Source organism: Helicoverpa armigera, chromosome 7, assembly GCF_030705265.1.
Source record: "Helicoverpa armigera isolate CAAS_96S chromosome 7, ASM3070526v1, whole genome shotgun sequence".
Classification (NCBI taxonomy): Eukaryota; Metazoa; Arthropoda; class Insecta; order Lepidoptera; family Noctuidae; genus Helicoverpa; species Helicoverpa armigera.
In genome coordinates, this window is record NC_087126.1 from 9979313 (window position 1) to 10000000 (window position 20688).

The 20688-nt window shown below is 34.4% G+C and overlaps 1 protein-coding gene across 1 annotated transcript in view; it reads left to right on the plus strand.

Moving 5' to 3' along the window:
• The first annotated feature begins 2279 nt into the window (after window positions 1–2279).
• LOC110373320 (uncharacterized) overlaps window positions 2280–20688 on the plus strand; it is a 54882-nt gene continuing 36473 nt past the window's right edge. Inside the window, exon 1 of the mRNA XM_021330563.3 lies at window positions 2280–2432. The gene's annotated coding sequence lies outside the window, so the exon portion shown is untranslated. The remainder of the gene's footprint in view (window positions 2433–20688) is intronic.

A 20688-nucleotide genomic window follows, 5' to 3' on the forward strand; every position in this document is an offset into this window, starting at 1 on the left:
AAATGAAACAAAATTTTCAAAAGCTTTATACTTATTAAAATTCGATAATTATCAAAACGATTTGTGCTCATCAATTCAATGTGAAACGATTAAAGCTATCAACAAAATTACTTTGCTTACCAATTCGAATTTAATTCAATCCGTGTGGAATAGGATTATGATATTAAAAGATAATCGAAAATTAACGAAATAATAAGTTCTGCCAGATTACTTTCAGATTGGGTCACAGCTACCAAATAATAATAAAAAATATGCATGATGAAAATCATAAAAAAAACTTAATTTTGACATTACACTTCACATTAAATGCCAATAATACAGACTTACGTAGATTTTATACAAGTTTTACATTTATTTATAATTAGTTGTAAAAATAAGTATGTAAGTCCAGAAATGTTTTTATCCCGAGACTCAGGAAAACTGACGAAAATTGGAACATGTCACGTAAAAATATTACGAGCAAATAAAACGGGTGAGCTCAAAAATTCAAGTCTGAATTTTACAAAACGACTTGCACTCACCTGAAGGGTTTTTATGACAAAGCCAGTAGCTTAGAAAAATATAAGAAGTCGTAAAATGCTGGTCTAAGATAAAATTTTCAAACCAATCTTGATAACTAGGTGATTGACAGATGCAAACATTATTTTATTTATTTTTTTATTCCAGGTTTTCTTCAAAAAAATACTTGGAAAATATTTAAAGAATTTTTTATGATTCTTCGCGCTCTTGTCGTGAACACATAAATTTTGTAAGTGACTCCTGTAAAAATAATCCCACCCAAAACAAAAATGTGAAAGACTGCCAAGTTCGATAATATGGGAATGCTTCGCCTATAAAAGAAGTGAGATCTGAATAAGTACCAAGTTCCATACACATACCTCAGTTGAAAATAGTTACTTTTTAATGATGTTACTTGGCAAGTTTTCATACACCTTGTTATAAACCTACTAAACGCAATGAATCAAGTATTTAATTTTCTATTAAAACTTGCCAAGTAATCATCATTAAAAAGTAACTATTTTTAACTGAGGTATGTGTATGGAACTTGGTACTTATTCAGATCTCACTTCTTTTATAGGCGAAGCATTCCCATATTATCGAACTTGGCAGTCTTTCACATTTTGTTTTGGGTGGGATTTCATTTATTTTTGTAAGGTTGTTTTTTTCTTATGATGAAGTTAGTTAAAGAAATGTCTCATTTATACTATTTTTTAGATTTTTTAATATGCACTATGTTTCTTACAAAGAAATGAACTAGATTAACTAAATGGACTAGATTTACCAACTGACTGACATGTCATGTTATCATATATTATGTTCGTGGATCAAAGTTACACATTCGTTATTTTCGAAAGTGATTCACACTTGGCCGTTTTCAGATTTTTACTTTACTTTGACTAAATACAAACCTTTGTACCATTCGAAGATATATTATATAAATATAGATAAATTTAGTTCGTTTTAGTTCCTTAGGGGTATAAATTTACACCGGGTATAAAACACCTTCATTATTTTGAAACCGACTCACACTTGGCCATTTTCAGATTTTTCCCTTTACCTTGACATAAAGACCTACCTCCATGCCAAATTTCAAGTCAATACGACCATTAGAAGTGGTCTAGGTTTTTGATGAGTGAGTCAGTGAATAAGTGAATAAGTGAATAAGTGAATCAGTGAATCAGTGTATAGTAAAAATAGCGATTTTCTGACGTCAATATCTCAAGACCTACAATAGGTATATTAATGAAATTTTGTATTTTAGATAAGTGGGGGGGTCTCAACAGATACTAGAAATTTGATATGCGTAAATAAAATAGATTTTGAGTTACAGGGGGGTCGAATTTGGCCTGAAATGGTTCGTGTAATATAACCCACGGCCGGTGTGTCGCTTTTTTTGCTCGAACTTGGCGGACACACTGCCGTGTGTCTAGATGCGAACTCTTTTTATGCATAAATGTGAAAGCCTTGGTACAGTAACCAATCTTTAAGATTTATAAAAAAAAACTAATTCTCAGAAACTTAATTCAAAAAGCAACATCAAAGCCCACCTTATATTTGAACGAAGCAGGAAATCCTTTCCCCAATAAATTAGCTTTCACTCTAAAATCTGGCATTGAACTCAAATCTCGATAAGTTAATTTCCTACAAAATTATCGTTACTATAAAGTTTCGTTAATTAACTGATCTGGGAGTCACTAATGTCCCTGCAATGTAGGGGTTGATAGAACGTTACTTCACACCCTTTCGTATTTAAATTATAGTGTCGGAGCGCCAGTCGTGGCCCGAGCGTCGCCGAGGTAGCACGTCCGGAGCGAGCGCCCGCCTTTTCTTTATTAACTTCAACGGGAGCGTGCCACTGTGAATGAAAAATCGGTGTTCTAACTTTTCTGTGTTTGTGATAAAAAGGGGATTCTATAAACTTTACCTTACATGTAAGTAGTGATTTTTCAAATTACCCGCTATGTTGTACCGGACGTTTATTTTAAATGTGTGGTGTCTGGAAAATAGAAGCTAATTTTACGCATATTTTGATGAGATAATTATTTTGTGCTTCCAAATTTTCAGTCTAAAACAGGACTTAATTGCAAACAGCAATTTGGTCGATGAGGTAATTTTCCACTTTGTGTCTATGTTTTCCTTTATTTTCCTTAATTAGAATACTTTTATTACTCACTCATTTTATGACTGTAAGTTTAGTATCTTAGACCTTTCTTGATTAACAAAATGTATTATATAATTCACTACAGGTAGCTTTAGGCTTTGTGGAACAAAGAGGGCTATTATTTAAACTTACTTTTACGTCTAATCTTAGGCTTTAGCGTAATCGGTTACTAGTAGAACTAACAATAGCTAAATCGGCTTCGAATTTAATAATTTTCAAATCGTATACGATAATAGTTTGTAAATAGAATAAATAAATAAATGAAAACTCGTTCATCTAGAACTTTCCGATAAAATGATAAGAAATAAAATATTCATAGGTACGAATCACAAATTTTATGCGAACCGAGCCCACGTTTACATACAACCAATATTTTTCAGCCATATTTCAGCATTTTCGTTCCGAATGCCTATTTAGATTGGGCTGCAACAGTAATTTTGATTTATCTTTATGATTTTCGGGCGGCAAATGGAACAAAATTGGCAGGTTACTTTTCTGATAGCAATTGAAGATTTTTATCGAAATGGTTTTGTGAAGTGGGGGCAATCAGTTTTTGGGAGGCTCCTTTTTAGCTATTTTGGGTTTGTTCATTTCTATTTGTATTGTCTAGCGGAGTTAACGCTACATATTATTCAGATGTAACAATGAAATGTCATGGATTTACGCAAAATAGCGAATGATTCCATAACTTATCTTTGTTCATTACAATCGTACCTTGAAGATTACATTAATTCTCACTATAGGTTTACAATGAACTAAAAAGTTGGACCTCTTTAGCATTACTCCCATGCGGGTCCAATTTGACTTCCACCAACTTCTAAATTGGCCACTTACTAAGAGGGAAGGAAAACATGATTAGGAAACCAGGATAAAAAGTTGACTATCGTCAATCTTAGTTCGGAAACCTATTTTTAGGAACAGTGGTGATCAATGCTCGTGCCGCGTTCGTATGAAAAATGGACGTAGCCTTTCACTTGGAAAATCTTTTCTATGATATTGTGAATGGAAAATCGAGTTTGTTTCTTTTGCTTTCTCGGGTTAGTTGTACCGATTGAGATGGGTGTGAAGATAAGTTGTTCCTGAAAATAGTATGGGCTACTTATTATCTTGATGCATCAAGTAGATTATGGTTGATCACGATGTAAGTGTTTGGTATTTTGGAAGGCATGGTAAATTTTATTATGAATGGCTCTTATATTTTGTACAGTCGTTACAGGTAATCAGAAGAAAGAAAGTCTGATAACCATGTTGCTAGCATTAGGTACTCTAGCTTACATTAGTGGAGACCGATCTAAACATAGTTGGAAGAAGACTAGGAAGTTGTTGATGTATCAAGTTCCATAGCACCGCCTGATGACGGTGAGAAAAAAACTCGTATATAAAATAAGCATTTGCAAAATCTAAGCATTTGCCAACACAGTTTCCTAACATTAAACAGGCTGATAATGATAATAAAAATTGTAAACAGATCAATCAATATGCACCAAAATGTGTCTTCAATTTCAAATCAAACAACTTCTATCTACTAATCCACCTAGCTGAGGTTACTGATCACCCCAATTAAGAAGGTATACAATCACTAACTCGTAACTCGAAGTACCGGATTCCGGAATTTCTGCTGATTTAAGACTAAAAGAAATCGAGAACAACTAATACCGAAGCCAATTACTAAAGTCAAATAATAGGAAACTGCTGATGAGGCACTCGTTACTGAAATAGTGCAGAAATAGGAATTTTCATATTCTAACTACGGGGAATTAGTTGGTTGTGAAATTGATGGTGGGAGGTTTGTTTGGGATCTGAATGATTTTATAACAAAAAGTAATTATGAAAGGTTATAAATAGTATAAATAAAATTTATGTTAGGTAGGATGAAACGATCAAGATTTTTTTTGTAGCGGCTGATATAAGAGAGGATTCAAGTTTAGAAACATTTCTTAAAACAACGTTGTGTTCTTTGCTTTATTATATTTTAAGTACACAATAGTAATCACTGACTGATATACAAAACTGAGCGAAAAAAATCTATATGCAAAACACTGACTGAGTATACTCGGAATTACATCCAGAAACTTTGAAGCTCTCTGAAACCGCAATCCCAACCCCTCCAAAAGATTATCCCATAATTCAACAACACATAATCACACGCCCTCTAATGAATTCATCAATTTTACCCTCAACAACAACTATGCTAACAGCCTTAATCCCAAAATTATATGATGGATGATCAACCCTACTCTAGTTTGATTACCTTATTTGAAACATTAACTTTCACATACTGATTTTCTACTTGAATATTTAAATCTTTTACATCATCATCATCATTATCGTCGTCAGCATTTTCAGCATCCTACTTAAGGTTATTCGCTTCTTTTTATTTATCACACGCTTTGTCAATACGTATGGACAATTTCATATTTAAGGACAGGTTTCTTCTCGATATTTTCCTTCCCCGTCTGTCAATGATGATGACATCCAAAATACACGATAAAAGGACATTTCTGGCTTGAAAAGTTACATTTGTACTTGAGAGCCCTAAGCCTATCCTTGAGAACCTTAGTACGAAGACTTGCATTCTTAAATCCAACAATTTAATTAAGGTAACTATGTAAATCAGAGCAGGTGTACTTTCCTCAGTTACTTGCTTTAATGAAGTTCATAGTTCTTGCTTAAGCTCCTTTTGATATTATGCATAATGTAGCCCACACACATTTTGTTGTGGATGTTTTAGGGAAACTAGTTTATAAGACGTGAATATGAAAGTAGTGCTTTTAGTCCGTGTGGTTTTACGGACTCCGGACTTTAGCGAAGTTGCTCGCTTTATCTTCTTTGGTATGCAGATTCTTGGTCTGAGCTCCAGTCTGTTGTCTTGCGATATATTGGTTTCTAACTGCCTTCGTGGAGATCGGAATGGCTTTTATATTAGGTACCTAGCAAAGAGCGCTTTGTGTCTCAGGATTTCTAAATATTACCTCTTTGTAGGGTTTGTATCAATATTGAAAAAACATTGCTTTGCTTTTACGCTACAGAATTAAAAAAAAAAAATGTTAACCTAAACAGTATTTTTTCAGTAAAGGACACTGTGGTATATTTTAGTTCAAAAGTTATGATTGAGTAAGTTTCAAACGAATATTTTTGCCCACAAAAATCTGCACTTTTTATAGGTAAAGGTCCAATATTTTTGTGAAAAACAAAAAATATAGGTAGATCAAAACCAGAAGCGACATGAACTTTTCAACTGCAAGCGAGTGCATATTTTCCATCGCATGATGTTTTTCGTACGAGTAGACTTTTTCAACGTCAAAATATTTTCCCTACGTTCATGCATTTCCTCGGTATCACAGAAAATAATAGACGAGAGCTTCGCTGAAACTCATTTATAATGAACCAGTTTTGTTTAAGCTTCAGAAATACCTCCAAGCTAGAACTAAGTACCCAATTTAAAAATTATTTTTTTATGAATTTTGAGGGTTATTGAAGTATTTTAGTAGAACTTTAGTGAAAACATATTTTTAGTTGCTCGTTTACGAAAACGGAAATAGCTCTTGGCAATCATAGAATCATAGTTTTAACAGCTAAAACAATTCATTTAATGTTATGGGTGTTGGAAACCTTTCTTAACGAATACAAATATGGTGCACTTTTACAGTTTAAACCCAGCCGTCATAAAATGTATTAAAACAGCCCCATTCTCCTAAGTAAATCGCACTCCATTTCCCAATTTCGAAATATCACATTCTGATTGAAATGTCAATTCGTATCAATCAATTATGAAAACCAAAATGTTTCATTCAATTTGTACGTACAGCACACATTTCTATGACAATACCACAGGAATATTTCAAACGGTTTGATACTAAATCAATACTTAGAGTACCCGCATACTGTAGACTTTTTAGTCGGCCAACGCTTGGATCGGGCGCTTGATAAGTACGGAGATGTATCTGAGAGGTATATAACTATGATCAGGTATTTGACCGTATATGATCGACTAAAAACTTTGTTTATATTCTACTATCCTCCTTCCTACTAATATTATAAATGTGATAGTTTGTGAGAATGTATGGATGCATTTTTGATATTTTTTCACGCAAAAACGGCTGAACCGATATGGTTGAAATTTGGTATATGTTAGGTGATACCCTGGATTAACACATAGGCTACTTTTTATCAACACAACAAGCGGACGAAGCGTGCGGAAGCTAGTTAAAAAATATATATTTCCAATCATAATCTGGCCAACTGTCTGTAAACTGGAAGCCGACCCCAACATAGTTGGAAAAAAGGAGGATGATGATCGAGCCAACTGTAGGCCAACTGTTTAATCTGCAGTGTGTGGCTAGATGAAATGAGGCTAAATGGAAGGTTTCTAGGAATACCAATTCATTAATAACCAGCGGCATCGGTTCATCCATCATTGAATACTGTAATCAATGGTCATTTTGAAATGCTTAATTTATCGAACGATCTTATTTCCTTTATATGTAGGTACCTATGACCTATACTTTTTCTAACTACATATTAATTTATGTTATACTAGCTTCCGCTCGCGGCGCGCGAGTGGAAGGAACCCGCGTAGTGTGTTGATAAGCCTATGTTATATCCAGTTGTATAGAGTATCCAGGGTACCACCTAACTACATACCAAATCGGTCCAGCCGATTTTGCGTGAAAGAATATATAAGTAGGATTTAAATTCACAATAAAATCGTATATAGATAATTTTACAGTGTAAACTTTCTGAATGGTTGAATATTGCCTTCGATCTTTATTACAACGGTTTTCCCGAGGTTTCATTCACATTCCGGGAGAACTCGTTCCCATATCGGGATAAAATATAACCTACTAGCTTCCGCCCGCGGCTTCGCCCGCGTAGCGCTCGGTTATATTGCGTTTCCAAGAGAATTCTAAAAAAACTATCCTATGTTTTTTCTCAAGGTCAACTTTAGCTCTGTACCAAAGTTTATTAAAATCAGTTCAATGGTTTAGACGTGAAAGCGTAATAGACAGAGTTACTTTCGCATTTATAATATTGGTAGGGAAAGATATTTCAGTCTTAACTTCTTGTCCTGAGCCTCAGTTCTACCGAAAATAATGCCAATTAAACATCAAAATATACAAAATGGCTTTCTCTTTTATCTCAAACAAAGTACCAACATAAATGAGGAATGTACATTTTCATCAGAGGTGTCAGGTGGCTAACCACAGACCTCAGTGTTTAGACACGTTATTCATTTTATGTTAACCTTCTTGCGTTTGTACCTTCACGGTTTTAGCCGAAACCAAATTGTAAATTAGTATGAATTTTTGAAATACGGATGAAGAGAGGAATACGAGTACAGAATAAAAAGGTTTTTTTTTGTTGTTTGATTTAAATATTTTTTCAGACTTTAACTGTGTTTGTATTATTTTATATTCTTACTAAAGGGTTGCTCGAGTAACAGTGTTGAGGAGGTCAGATAGGCACTCGCTCCTTGTAAAACACTGGTATTTATTTTGTATACTATAATTATTTTACTCAGATTTATTTACCAAAGTTGTTATAAAAAAAGTTTATATTGAAAACAAAATAAATATTATATTTTCGTCCCACTTCTACAAAAGTTTAAAGGTTAACGATAATTACAAATAGAACTACTATTTGAAGCTGAAAAATGTTTCAAAAACTATATGTTGTGTACTGAAATATTGATGGCTGTTATTTTTCTAGACATGCGATCTGGTCATCAGTAAGGTTACTGTAGAATTGATACCTGTGATTTTGGACTTGAATTATTGGTCTGATAGTAATAAATATCGAAAAGTAAAATACAATAACGTAAAGTACTTTTTAATATTGACTATTAACATTTTACAGACATTTACATATACCACAAAAAAGACACAAAGGTAAATGTTAATACTTCCTTCAGCTTTAAAACTTAAAACAGTAGGTATTAAGGAAAAAGATGCAATCTTTGACCTAAGTTTTGCTTGGAATTTATAGCGCTTTCACACTAGTAGATTCACCGCGCGTATTTTACAGGCAACAACAAACAATTGACAGCTAAAGGTTTACAATTTCTTGCGACAATTGTCGCGCATAGAAACAGCCAGTGTGAATCAGCACAGCAGTGAAAACGATCTCACATTTGTTTTTCTAGAAATAACAAAATGAGGCTAAGGAAATGTTGTTAACCATTCAATTTTGCGTTTTCCTCAAACTGTTACAAGTGACTCAAATAAAATAAATACTGGTTCTAAACAAGCAATTGAAAAATAAACAGGAGTAAAACTTCATTTTGACACAGAATCGAATTCCCAAAGTCTGTCAGGAACAAAATTGTTATTCATCAGTTAAATCAAATAATAACCAGGCGATTATTATCGAAACCAAAACTTGGCTTTACATTCGTACACAATTTGTAGGAAATCGCCTGGCTTTGTTTAAGTATTGAAATGTATTACTGGTGTTAGAATTTTGTTGGTTGTACCCGATCGTGTTTTGTTTGGTGAATGTAATTTTTAAGTAGTCGTTATTTTTGTTTATTGTTTGAATATTCTTAGCTGTTTTTAGTTATTCTACGTTTACAAAAATGTATAAAAATGTATAGTAGTTTTCTGTTACACATCCTGGGATGGGAAGTGTTTTTATTTATCTTATATGAATGTTATTATAAAGTTAAATAAAGAAAAAACTTAGGACACCCGTTGACGGATCGATTGGAGCAAACGTACAGATGCCAACAGATCAACCTACCTGAATCTGTCAAATTATACCAATAGAACATTAAGAACCTTTTACTATTGTTATAAGGTTGAAAATTTATTGACAGATTGAGGCAGGGATGTTATGTCGTCTGTAAAAACCTTTATAATTCGTAAGACTTATTAAACACACAAATATAACCTTTTTTACAATACACTTGATATTCAGAACAATTATATCAAAGGGTCTTATCTAAAGAAAGGAAAACTATGAAGCCATAATAGTGCAAATTGTTCCTCTACGGTTAGCAAATATTGCTTAAGGCTTTTTGTTCCTATTATATTATATACCTCATGAGGTTTCTTGACCGACCTTATTCTGAATAAAATACATATTATTCTGAGCGTAACATTGTACTTCGGAATCCTTATATAATACACCTACGTAAATATAATAGACGTTTATTTTACCTGTTATTGTATAACTCGTATAAATTTTCCATTATTCAATTACAAATGATAATGATATAATGAGTCCTTTTTATATTCTATGGAATATTTTCTTACTTTTATGAGGGCATTAACTGTCTAGGTGTTTGTATGTCTATGATTTCAGAACTCAGTAATACTAGTTTAACGCAGTTACCTGGACAACCCCATGCACCTCGGTAAGACTGGTTGTCAGACGTTCCGGCCGTACCGTACCCGTTACAACTAGGTACCTTGATATAACAGCCGGGACCCATAATGCTACGTGCCTTCCGACACAGGAGGGAGCAGTTAATGCTGGAAAGTAGATAGTCACCTAGGTATCTACTGCCGAAATGACGATCGGACGACCATGAGGTTAATAATATATGCCTGGTTTGGCATTATGGATTTACCCATGAGAATGTTATTTAGCCACCAACTCGTCCAAAAACAGACCAACATAACAGAAAAAAAACCGGCAAGAGCGAGTCGGACTCGCGCAAGCAGGGTTCCGGTAAAAGAAAGGTACCATTATTTAAAATGAGCAAAAAAATCACGTTTGTTGTACCTACGGGAGCCCCTCAAAATGTTTATTCTAGGTTTCAGTATTTGTTGTTATAGCGGCAACAAAAATACATCATCTGTGAAAATTTCAACTCTCTAACTATTACGGTTTATGAGATACAGCCTGGTGACAGACGGACGGAAGGACAGAGGAGCGAAAATAATAGAGTCCCGTTTAACCCTTTGGGTATGGAACCCTAAAAAACCATTTACTAGGCAGTACTTATATACAAAAAAAAACTTATTCTTAATCCCTAATAGCTTCCAAGTAACGAATATTAAACTCGTTGAAGAACTTACAGAAATCCAGGCATTGTTCCATCTGATTCAACTCCGTTCCGAAACAATAGTCGAGAGTGCTTTCCGTATAATAAATTGGTATTCTGAATAGTAGACGTAATAACTTTCATTGGTAATGTTGGCGTACCCCTCTATTGTTGCAACAATGTCTAATTCATTAATCTGTTGGACTGTAGTTACACCGTATTGGGAGTTTTGGATTGTTTTAATATTTCTTAGGTCTTTTTTGTTTTAGACGTTCTTAGTCATAGAAGGTACTTTTTGAATGACAAGTGCCGACCGCACATATCGTTCCTGAATTCAATCGGCCGCAGCTGCACTACTGGTTTGTATGTATTTACATGAAACCGTTTTAGATTGAAGCGGCAGCCCTTAGATATCAATTGTTTTCATGCAATCGTGGCATGTAGTAGTTGCAGTCGGCAGCTAGCATATAAAACGTACCTTAAAATATATTCTTAGTAAGTATATACTATTGTAGAATGTGATTAGTTAGGTACATAGTCACTCATAATGAATAGTGCGTGCCCTGTTACATTACGACGTGATTAAGAATGAAAATAATACTTTTTCTTTCGGTTATCAGCATGTATCGTTTTTGCAAACACGCAAGTAATGAAACATTTCTTATCTTCGATAAAATAAATACCTATTTCTTTCTATATTATTTTATTTTCGTTTCCAATTTCTCACGTGGTATATACCCAGATACTGGATTTATATTTCTTTCTCAATAAATCAGTTTCTATTTTGTTTCGTTCATGCCATTCAGACTTTTGAACACAGAACACGCTTAGCATTCGAATTTCAAATAGCGTTCGGTTTATGACTTTTCAAAACACAACCGAATCAAGATATAAATAAAAATGGCGGGTGAAATTCTCAGTAGGTACTTCTGATCTGTAAACTGATTATAGCTCTCGTATTTCCACTGAAGTTTAGTACTGGCGTAATCTACGGAGTTAGCAGAAAGGGTTTTATGATTTTTTTATTGCAGCACCTTTTCCATCAAAGTTTATATAACTTGGGTGGAACAGATCGGGTTTTCGAGTCGCAATCTGTATGAAATTTCGAGTCGGTGTGAGGGTCGTACTCTATGGTGTAAGTTGAGACTTTTGTCATTGGTTCGTAAGATTGTGAAGAAAGACATTCTGTGAAATATGAAAATAATTATACATATCATTTTTAGTACTGATTTTTCCAAGAATTAATACAAAGCAGTATTCTTAAGTAAAATATTCGAACGAAATATGGTTTGCTTTTGTAATAACTGTATGATCATGTTATTATTACAAGTGGAACAAATTCCACGAAGACTATGTTGGTTAGCTTTTTCCTGTATGAAAATTGGTAAACCGTATAGGTAATTTTTTTTGGTATTTTTAACTGGAAGGATTCTTGTACTAGGAACTATTTATTATTCGCTTAACGAAATATGTTAATTGATATCTGACTGTGAATAATACACCGCTTAAGCTTTTTCGCGCCATTAATACTTTCAGAACTGTCATTGTCAACTCAATCCAACATGGCGCCTTTGACGTTAAAACAAATGATGCTTCATTATCGAAATTATCAAAACAATATGACAAAACAATTCATAAGCACAACAAAGAAAACATCGCTCGCATTTCACAAAAGCGATTATCGCAATTCGTTCGAAAACATCAAATAACTTGGTGAAAGCATCAACAATCGAGGACTAAACACTTTATTATAATCAAAATTCAACTTCCTTTGTCCCCCAAAGCGGGATTTGCAAAACAAAAACTGATTCCGAGCTCGTATTATGGGCACAAAACGTTTTATACGTATGCCATTGTGAAGTTAGCGTGATGCTTACTAATAATTGAAAAAGTTATTGAATAACCCTAAAAGGTTTTATGCGTATTATTTATTCCACACTTCGTGTCATAAATTTCAATTTTCTACGCATTCTGAATGAGGTTTGATGACGGTTCTAAAAATGTTTGGATGGCATTTTAATTTTTGTTTTCTCTTGAAAGAAAACTTTGTGTATCTAAGATTTTCCACACAATTTGTTCTTGATTCAATGAAATTGAGGCAATCGATTATTTTGTTTCTCGTTGAGTATGAATTGAGCCGACGTTTTTTATTACATTTATGTTTAAACTATACATTTACTTCTGCTTTATTTACCGTGTTTGGTACTTTTTATCCGACTGTCAAGAAAGGTTGAACACAATAACAGAACCACGGCAAATTGTGACAAGGGATTTTAAAAAGACAGAAAAGTACTGTTGTTCCCTTAGAATGCAAAAAAAAAACGAACTAACTGAAAACAAATTCACACAACAACATACCGCTTATAAATTAAAAGCCGCAGCTGTAATAGATATTGATTAAGCAATTAAAACAAAAAAGGGACCGTTATGTATGCAATTCAAGTTTATTTATTAACAATAAACGTAAATGAGCTTCGAGTTAAACACTGAAAATGTAATGGCCAATGAATACCTACAGTAAAACTAAGTTTGTTATTTTTTTACCAATATTTATTTAGGTAAAAATATTGAACTTACTAGCTGTTTTTATATAAAATTTTTGTTTTAAAAATATTCATATCCACAGATAAAATGGATGTTATAATAATCTTTACTACATTTTCCCGCGGTTCGTGCAATAAATTGATTGGTGCAATAATTTTTATGCATATTTTTTTTTATAAATAGATACTGCGAACACAAATTTATATCTGTTGCAATATTGTCAATTATTCATTTGGATTATTTAAAATTGAGATTTTATAAAAAAAATATATAACACATTTTACCGTAAAATAAACTGAAGCAATAATATTGCACATATTTTTTTAAGCAATAATTTATATGGAGCACATCGTTTGAAACATCCGTCATGTATATTCCCGTTTTATAGCTTAGTTAAAACATTTCAGCGCAGTAATAGCAATCACAAATATTCATGCGTGCATATGAATAAAAATGTCAGTTACGGAAATACGAAAATATATTTTTTTCGAAACTAAAATGCAAAACCGGCACTCGTTTTCGTGTTACTAGAACGTTTGTTTTATGATTTAGAATTTTATTTCGGGTTTTTATAAACGCACGATTGGGCACGTAGCGTGGCGTTTAAAACTATGCTGATCAATCGATTTGTTATATTATTTTTATTGAGTGGGGAAATCTTCAAATAAAGAGAAGGGACTAATGGACAAACTCAGAGACATTTAATGGTTACTTAAGCCGTTCTTTAGTGCAGATTTTCTATGAGAATCTGTCACTAAGGAGTGATTTAGGTAATTAATCATTAAATGTCTCTGAGTGTGGGGGTCAGAATAAACAAAAGAAATAAAAACAGAAGCCCACATAAGTTCCTAGTGGAGTCCTTTGTGCATTAGGGCCCAGGGCGGTTACTTATTTTAATATACAATTGACTCGCACACACGTCATCATTATACCTCCTTTCCATTCTGCCGTCATCTCACAAGTAACATTCTTACCAGCCATAGTAACTTCTTCTATATCCTCCAATGACTCACATAATTCTTGAATTCTTTTACTACAATGTTAGATTAGTATATCGACTAAGATTCAGAGTTGAGATCAGATAGCCCTAACATTAAGAGAAGTTTAGACGCAAAGATCGATCGAACACCAACAGCCTCAAAACTCCTTTGTTTTCTTCAAACTTCGAAAATCTACACTCCATTACCTAACAAAAGTTTCCATAAACGGCCCTAATCTATAAGCATCAGATATTGCTCCTCTAATAGACCTATAATGGCTGATGATCACTTATTCACAATCTGATAACGCAGACTTGGGAACTATTAATGCGATAAGAGCACTTGCGAAGATTACACCAATTAGTACAGGAACAATGTTTGTTGGCGTTGATTTTGATTAGGGTAACAAGGGTTTGACGCATGCGTAGTGGAAACACTGATTTAGAAATGGATTGGTCTTTGATGGTATCATAGTCTTTCGTAACTGCCTCGTTGGTCTAGTGGTCGCAAGTGCGGCTGCTGAGCACGAGGTCTCGGGTTCGATTCCCGAGTCGGGCCGAAATCGCTTTGTGGGTTTTAGAAGACTTTCACAAAGCAGCCCGGAGCCTGGAAGCTGGTGATTGATTCACCCGTGCATCGGAGAGCACGTAAATGTCGGTCCTGCGCCTGATCTCTCTCCGGTCGTGTCGGATTACCGTCCCATCGGACTATGAGAGTGAAGGAATAGGGAGTGCACTTGTGTCTGCGCAAATGCTCTTGCACTATAATATGTCCTGCGTAGTTGGCTAATCTCCTTACATGAGAACAGCCGCCGTAGCCGATAATCGGCTAGGAGGACATCATCATCATCAGTCTTTCGTAGCTTGGAAAGACAGGTGAAAAGCTGTTTAACTGTTGACGAGTAAAACAGAAAATGGAACTAAAATTATCATACTTAGTACTGGTCAAATTGATTCGAGGTTCTACACAATTTTTTGCGTGTTTTTGACGGAAAACTTTATATATTTTGTCATTTATTTCTGTTTCAATCCCACTCAAACACATCAGAAATGAATGAATGAGAATAATATTTACTAATACTACAAGCTTTTTAGGGTTCCGTAGCCAAAATGGCAAAAACGGAACCCTTATAGTTTCGTCATGTCCGTCTGTCCGTCTGTCCGTCTGTCCGTCTGTCCGTCTGTCCGTCTGTCACAGCCGATTTACTCGGAAACTATAAGTACTACAGTGATGAAATTTGATGGGAATATGTGTTGTATGAACCGCTACAAAAATATGACACTAAATAGTAAAAAAAAGAATTGGGGGTGGGGCCCCCCATACATGTAACTGAGGGATGAATTTTTTTTTTTCGATGTACATACCCGTGTGGGGTATCAATGGAAAGGTCTTTTAAAATGATATAAAGTTTTCTAAAAAACATTTTTCTTAAAGTGAACGGTTTTTGAGATATCAGCTCTCAAAGTCGTAAAAAGTATGTCCCCCCCCCTCTATTTTTATAACTACGGGGTATAAAATTCTAAAAAAAATAGAGGTGATGCATGCTAATTAACTCTTTCAACGATTTTTGGTTTGATCAAAGTATCTCTTATAGTTTTTGAGATAGGTTGATTTAACTGTAATTTACGGAACCCTTCGTGCACGAGTCCGACTCGCACTTGGCCGGTTTTATTCAAAATACCTTTATACAAAAAGCTAAAAAAGTCTCCAAAATGTTCACTACATTTCAAAATCAAACAAAATCCTTTTGCAGAACTTAAAACATTTTCAGTTGCAACTAATGCGCTTACCGGTGCAAAGCATTTAATTTTTATTCAAACGAATGAACTTACGGTCGTAAATACCTCATTAAAATGTAACATTAATTACAGAGGGAACCTAAGAAAAGCCTCACGTTGAAATATAAATTTTGAATGTGTAGCTGTGAGAACGGTAGACGCGGCACCACCTGTCGCTAGTATTAACATATTCTACGTAACATGAGTTGTGCTAAAGACTGTTTCATCATGGTTCCGTAAGAGGATTTTTTTGCAAAGCATTTTGTGGTGGAAAAGAAATTAATATTATTTTCAGTGTATAAGGTATCGCCAAAAAGAACAAGGGTTATAAAAGCTTAGGAACTTTTGTATTTATATTAATTGAATTTACGACCTCTCAATCAAAAGGTCGACGTATTACTCATGGGTTATTAAGTTATTTATTAGAGCTTCTGTTATTATCAGCCTCTTTTCATACAGAAAAGGAACTAGGGTTTTTCATGACGCAGTTAAGTTACTAGGACACCACGACCTTTCATGTACATACCTAGGTTCTTTTGTTTCAAAATAAGTTCTCGATGCGGCAGCAAAAACACACCACAACATCTATCCAGTTTTATTTTTGTTTCAAAACAAAAAGCAGTCTAAGAAATCCTAGGCTCAGTTATTCATCCGACCCTATATCAATATCCAAGCTATCCTCACTTCATAGATTATTCTATAACTCATCGAAAACCTTTTTCTTATTACAAAGACGTCCTGTTTCGAATCCCAAGTCATGATCGCCGGGTTGAAGGGTATCTCCAAGATTTTGAGTCATGTTTGTATTCAATTTCAATGAAGCATTGACTTCTATCATTTTGGGGTTAACCCAAAAAGTGTTTATTTATGGCCTGTATTTTTTACTGGTACTTGGGTATTTTATTTTTATTTCTGGCGGGTTATTTTAGGGTTATACTGCGAATTTATTTTATGCCAGCTCATAATGTTGGCTGTAACGAGCGTCGGGTATGAGACTGTACCTACATATAGGTCTAACTGGATGCCATCACGGCAAAATATGATTCTAAGTTTCAAGTTTATTTTAAAGATAAAATTAGTTAACCTTGAGCCTTTCCGAGAAAGAAATCCAGTTATTAACAATGACTTCCATTGTTTCCTTTAATATCTAATCACCTAAAAATAGACTCAATCGACTCAGGGACCCTTATATAAAACATTATTCTACCCACGTTGAATTAGTATCAGCCTCATCACACAGATAAAAAGAAAGAAAAGACAAAAATACCGTATCCACAACGAAATAACTTTTCTCCGAGTAATTTGAACTAATTTCGCATCGTTTTTTTGCGCAAAAACCATGCGGTGCTCGCCAGAACTGCCAACTCAAAAACCCTTTTCACATTTGCACTGAAAAGGTCTGTTATCCAGCTAAATCACTCCATTTATAACGGTGTGTTCACATGCGTTAAGTCAGCGTTTCGGAATTAGCGGGCTTAATTTCCCGTGTACTACTCGACGCGCCGTTTTTTAAGCAGGACTTGGATGACGAGGGATAAAAGCGAAGTGTGTTTTGAGTGGCACACTAAGACACTTGCGTTGTTTAAAAATGTATTTTTTTCTTTGAGTAACGTGAGATTTTTTTATGTTGCGATATTTTGAATAGCTTTAGAATTAAGCTTAGCCTAGATACCTAAATATGGCTTAATCATTTATGTTAACAATTTGCCAGTTGATTCGACAATTTTAATATCAGCGGTCAGTCACCTAACTCGTATTTAATGGCTTAGCTAATATCGTTATATTTTGTTTTTATGTTATCAGTAATACCGATGAATCTCCATAAATGCAAACATTTAAACTCTTCGTAATATTGAAAAATGTTAGTATAATTTCCTCACATATGCCTGTCAGAACCTTTGTTAGGGTATAACTCAAGTGCCTAATGTACTGAGAATTATGCTGAGTTGTAATGTAACCGGCAGCAGATGTGTTTCAGAACTTTTATCTGTTTCATTTTTGCCTCAATTAATTTAAAAGATTTTTGTAAATGTCAATGTATTACATTATTATGTCGTACCGACCTGTATTTTAGTCGAAATAAATAGCGGATAGATCACTTACAAAATAAATAAAAAATAAAGGAAATTCAATAAATACAACAGAAGCGTAATAAATTATACACGTGCCAAAAACCGTGTTATTTACAAAAGCCAGAAAAAAATCCTTCGCATTTTATTCCCGCAGTAAAAAAAAACAATTTCATCCAGTTAGGAACATATCAATCAAACAATTCACCGAAAATAGAACATTTAGTACTTTATACGGCTTTCTAAAACCTTCGGTATAGTATAACATGCGTAATATACGAAATTCGCTCACATTTTTTAGGCTTCACCATTGAAAAGGTAGAATTGCCTGCCATTTTGATACGAAAGCATGGAAATATCGGGTTTCGTTATCATTCTGAGTAAACAAAAAGAAATTTGATTTGAGCCGTTTTTGGATTATTTCAAATGTTAAAAAGCGAGGAAAAAGTAGGTATTGATCGTTTCAATATTTTTCTCGTTTGCCAATATGGATCATCTTTAGAAGACAGGACTTTACCTATAATTCCCTTTTTCTCATTGATGAAATCACGTCCTTCGCCCTTCTATTCGCAATAAAGTAAAAAAAAAATACATACAAAATAAATTCCCAAATAAAAATAAAAAAGTCGAATCATAACTTATCTTCCCAACGAAAATGTACGGTCAACAACCCCACTTGAACACCACTTTATCACTTTCCAGTCTTCAAAAGAAAAAGTCTAAACATACTCTCGAAAAGGTCCGTATTTCTAGATACCGCAAGCCACCCTTAGAGTATCCTCAAACTGCCGACTAAACAGTCGACCGACAATTCCGATGTAATTACGGCACAAACAATTTTATTAAGAAAATATTGATTCCAATCAAAGTTTTCAGTCGTTCTCATCATCATCTTTCGAGCCTTTTCCCATCTATGTTGGGGTCGGCTACCAATCTAAACTGATGCAGCTGAGTACCAGTGTTTTACAAGGAGCGACAGCCTATCTAACCTCCTCAACCCAGTTACCCGGGCCACCCAATACCCCTTGGTAAGACATATAGACGGTTTTTAGTCGTTTAGTCATCTTCATAATGATTTTTGAGCATTAACAAACTATCGGCCGACAAAAAGTTTGCAGTGTGCGGCTAAACACTTGAAAAGGTCCGTATTTCTAGATACCACAAGCCACCCTTATCAATCAATTTTCCTTGACCAATGAAACAGAATCGGTAAATGACGCTCTTGAACCTTTCGTTAAAGTAATAGTGTTGATATATTGAACCATGTATTTTGATCCTTTGATTTTGAGCCAAACGATTGGGTTGGAAATCAATTTTCTCAATCTTTAGGTATTTTTTCTTTGTTTTTATGAGGGTTTTAGGACGAGAGAGGAAACTTTATGGTACCTTTATAACCTTACCTATTGTTAGTTACTTTTCAAGGAAACTTAGGCATGTTCAAGGTCAAACCGTTTATTGACACGTGTCATTTTGTCCAAGTATATAAACAGGAATAGAAGGTTCCATTGATTGCTTCACTAATAAATAAAGTGGAAAGATTAGACTGTTTGTTTGTATCGAATAGGTTGTGGAACTACTGAACTGATTTGAATATTTATTTCGCTGTCAGGAAGGTACATTGTACTGAACATGGCCTATGCTTTATCAGGGTACGGGATGAAGCTTCCCCGGGACGCTAGAGAAACCACGGAAACGCAGTTAAAAAAAGTTAATTAAGTACATAATTCTTCTTGTAACAGAATTCACGATGTTTCCTTCTCAAAAAAATTCAACACACATAATATCAGACTCACTGAAATTAGGGTATAATCATAAAATCCTTGTTTAAACACATTAGCCATATCAAGCCTACTTGACATAGATCCTTCGTATCTTGTAACACAAAACCTCAAGTAGGTATATTAGCACAGCTGTGAGCTTTCGTTAATAATACCCGAATATGAGTATCCTCGAAGATTAAGGGCTCGCATAACAGGATACGGACCTCTTAAAGCTTCCTACAGACTAGGCCTAAGTAGATACATCCATACTAATATTATAAAGCTGAAAAGTTTCTTTGTAGGATCGCACTAAATCTCAGGAACTACTGGTTTGATTTGATAAAATATTTCAGTGTTACGTAGCCTATTTATCGAGGAAGGATATAAGCTATTTTTTTGTCTAGGTGCATGAAATAGTTCAAGCAGGACACGGGTGAAATCACCGGCAGATTCTAGTCTTGAATACGTCACGTCGGGAGTCGGCATGCATGCTCGAATACTGTGTAGGTACTGTATTATCGTTCCTGTGTACAGTCATGTGCAATAATATGTATACGCATAGCATAATTCAATTGCCATTTTCTCCTATCTTTAAACAATTTACGAAAGCTACATTAGCTACAAAATACGTCCCTCTCAAAGCATAAACAGACATACTTTCACAAAGAAATAGCTCGAAAATTTTACTGAGTACATAGATATTAGTCAGCTCCGCACATGATTGTACGCTAAAGTGACTACGCGTACAAACGCGTACTCTGTACTAAGCTTCAGTAGGCCGTGTTTGAAGGATTACAACCTCCTTCGCAGATCAAGTTCCTGCTATTTAATGATCGGCTCTAATATCTTTGTCAACAAATTTAGTTGTTGGGGCTTAGATTGTAAGTATGAACATGTATTTCGGATGT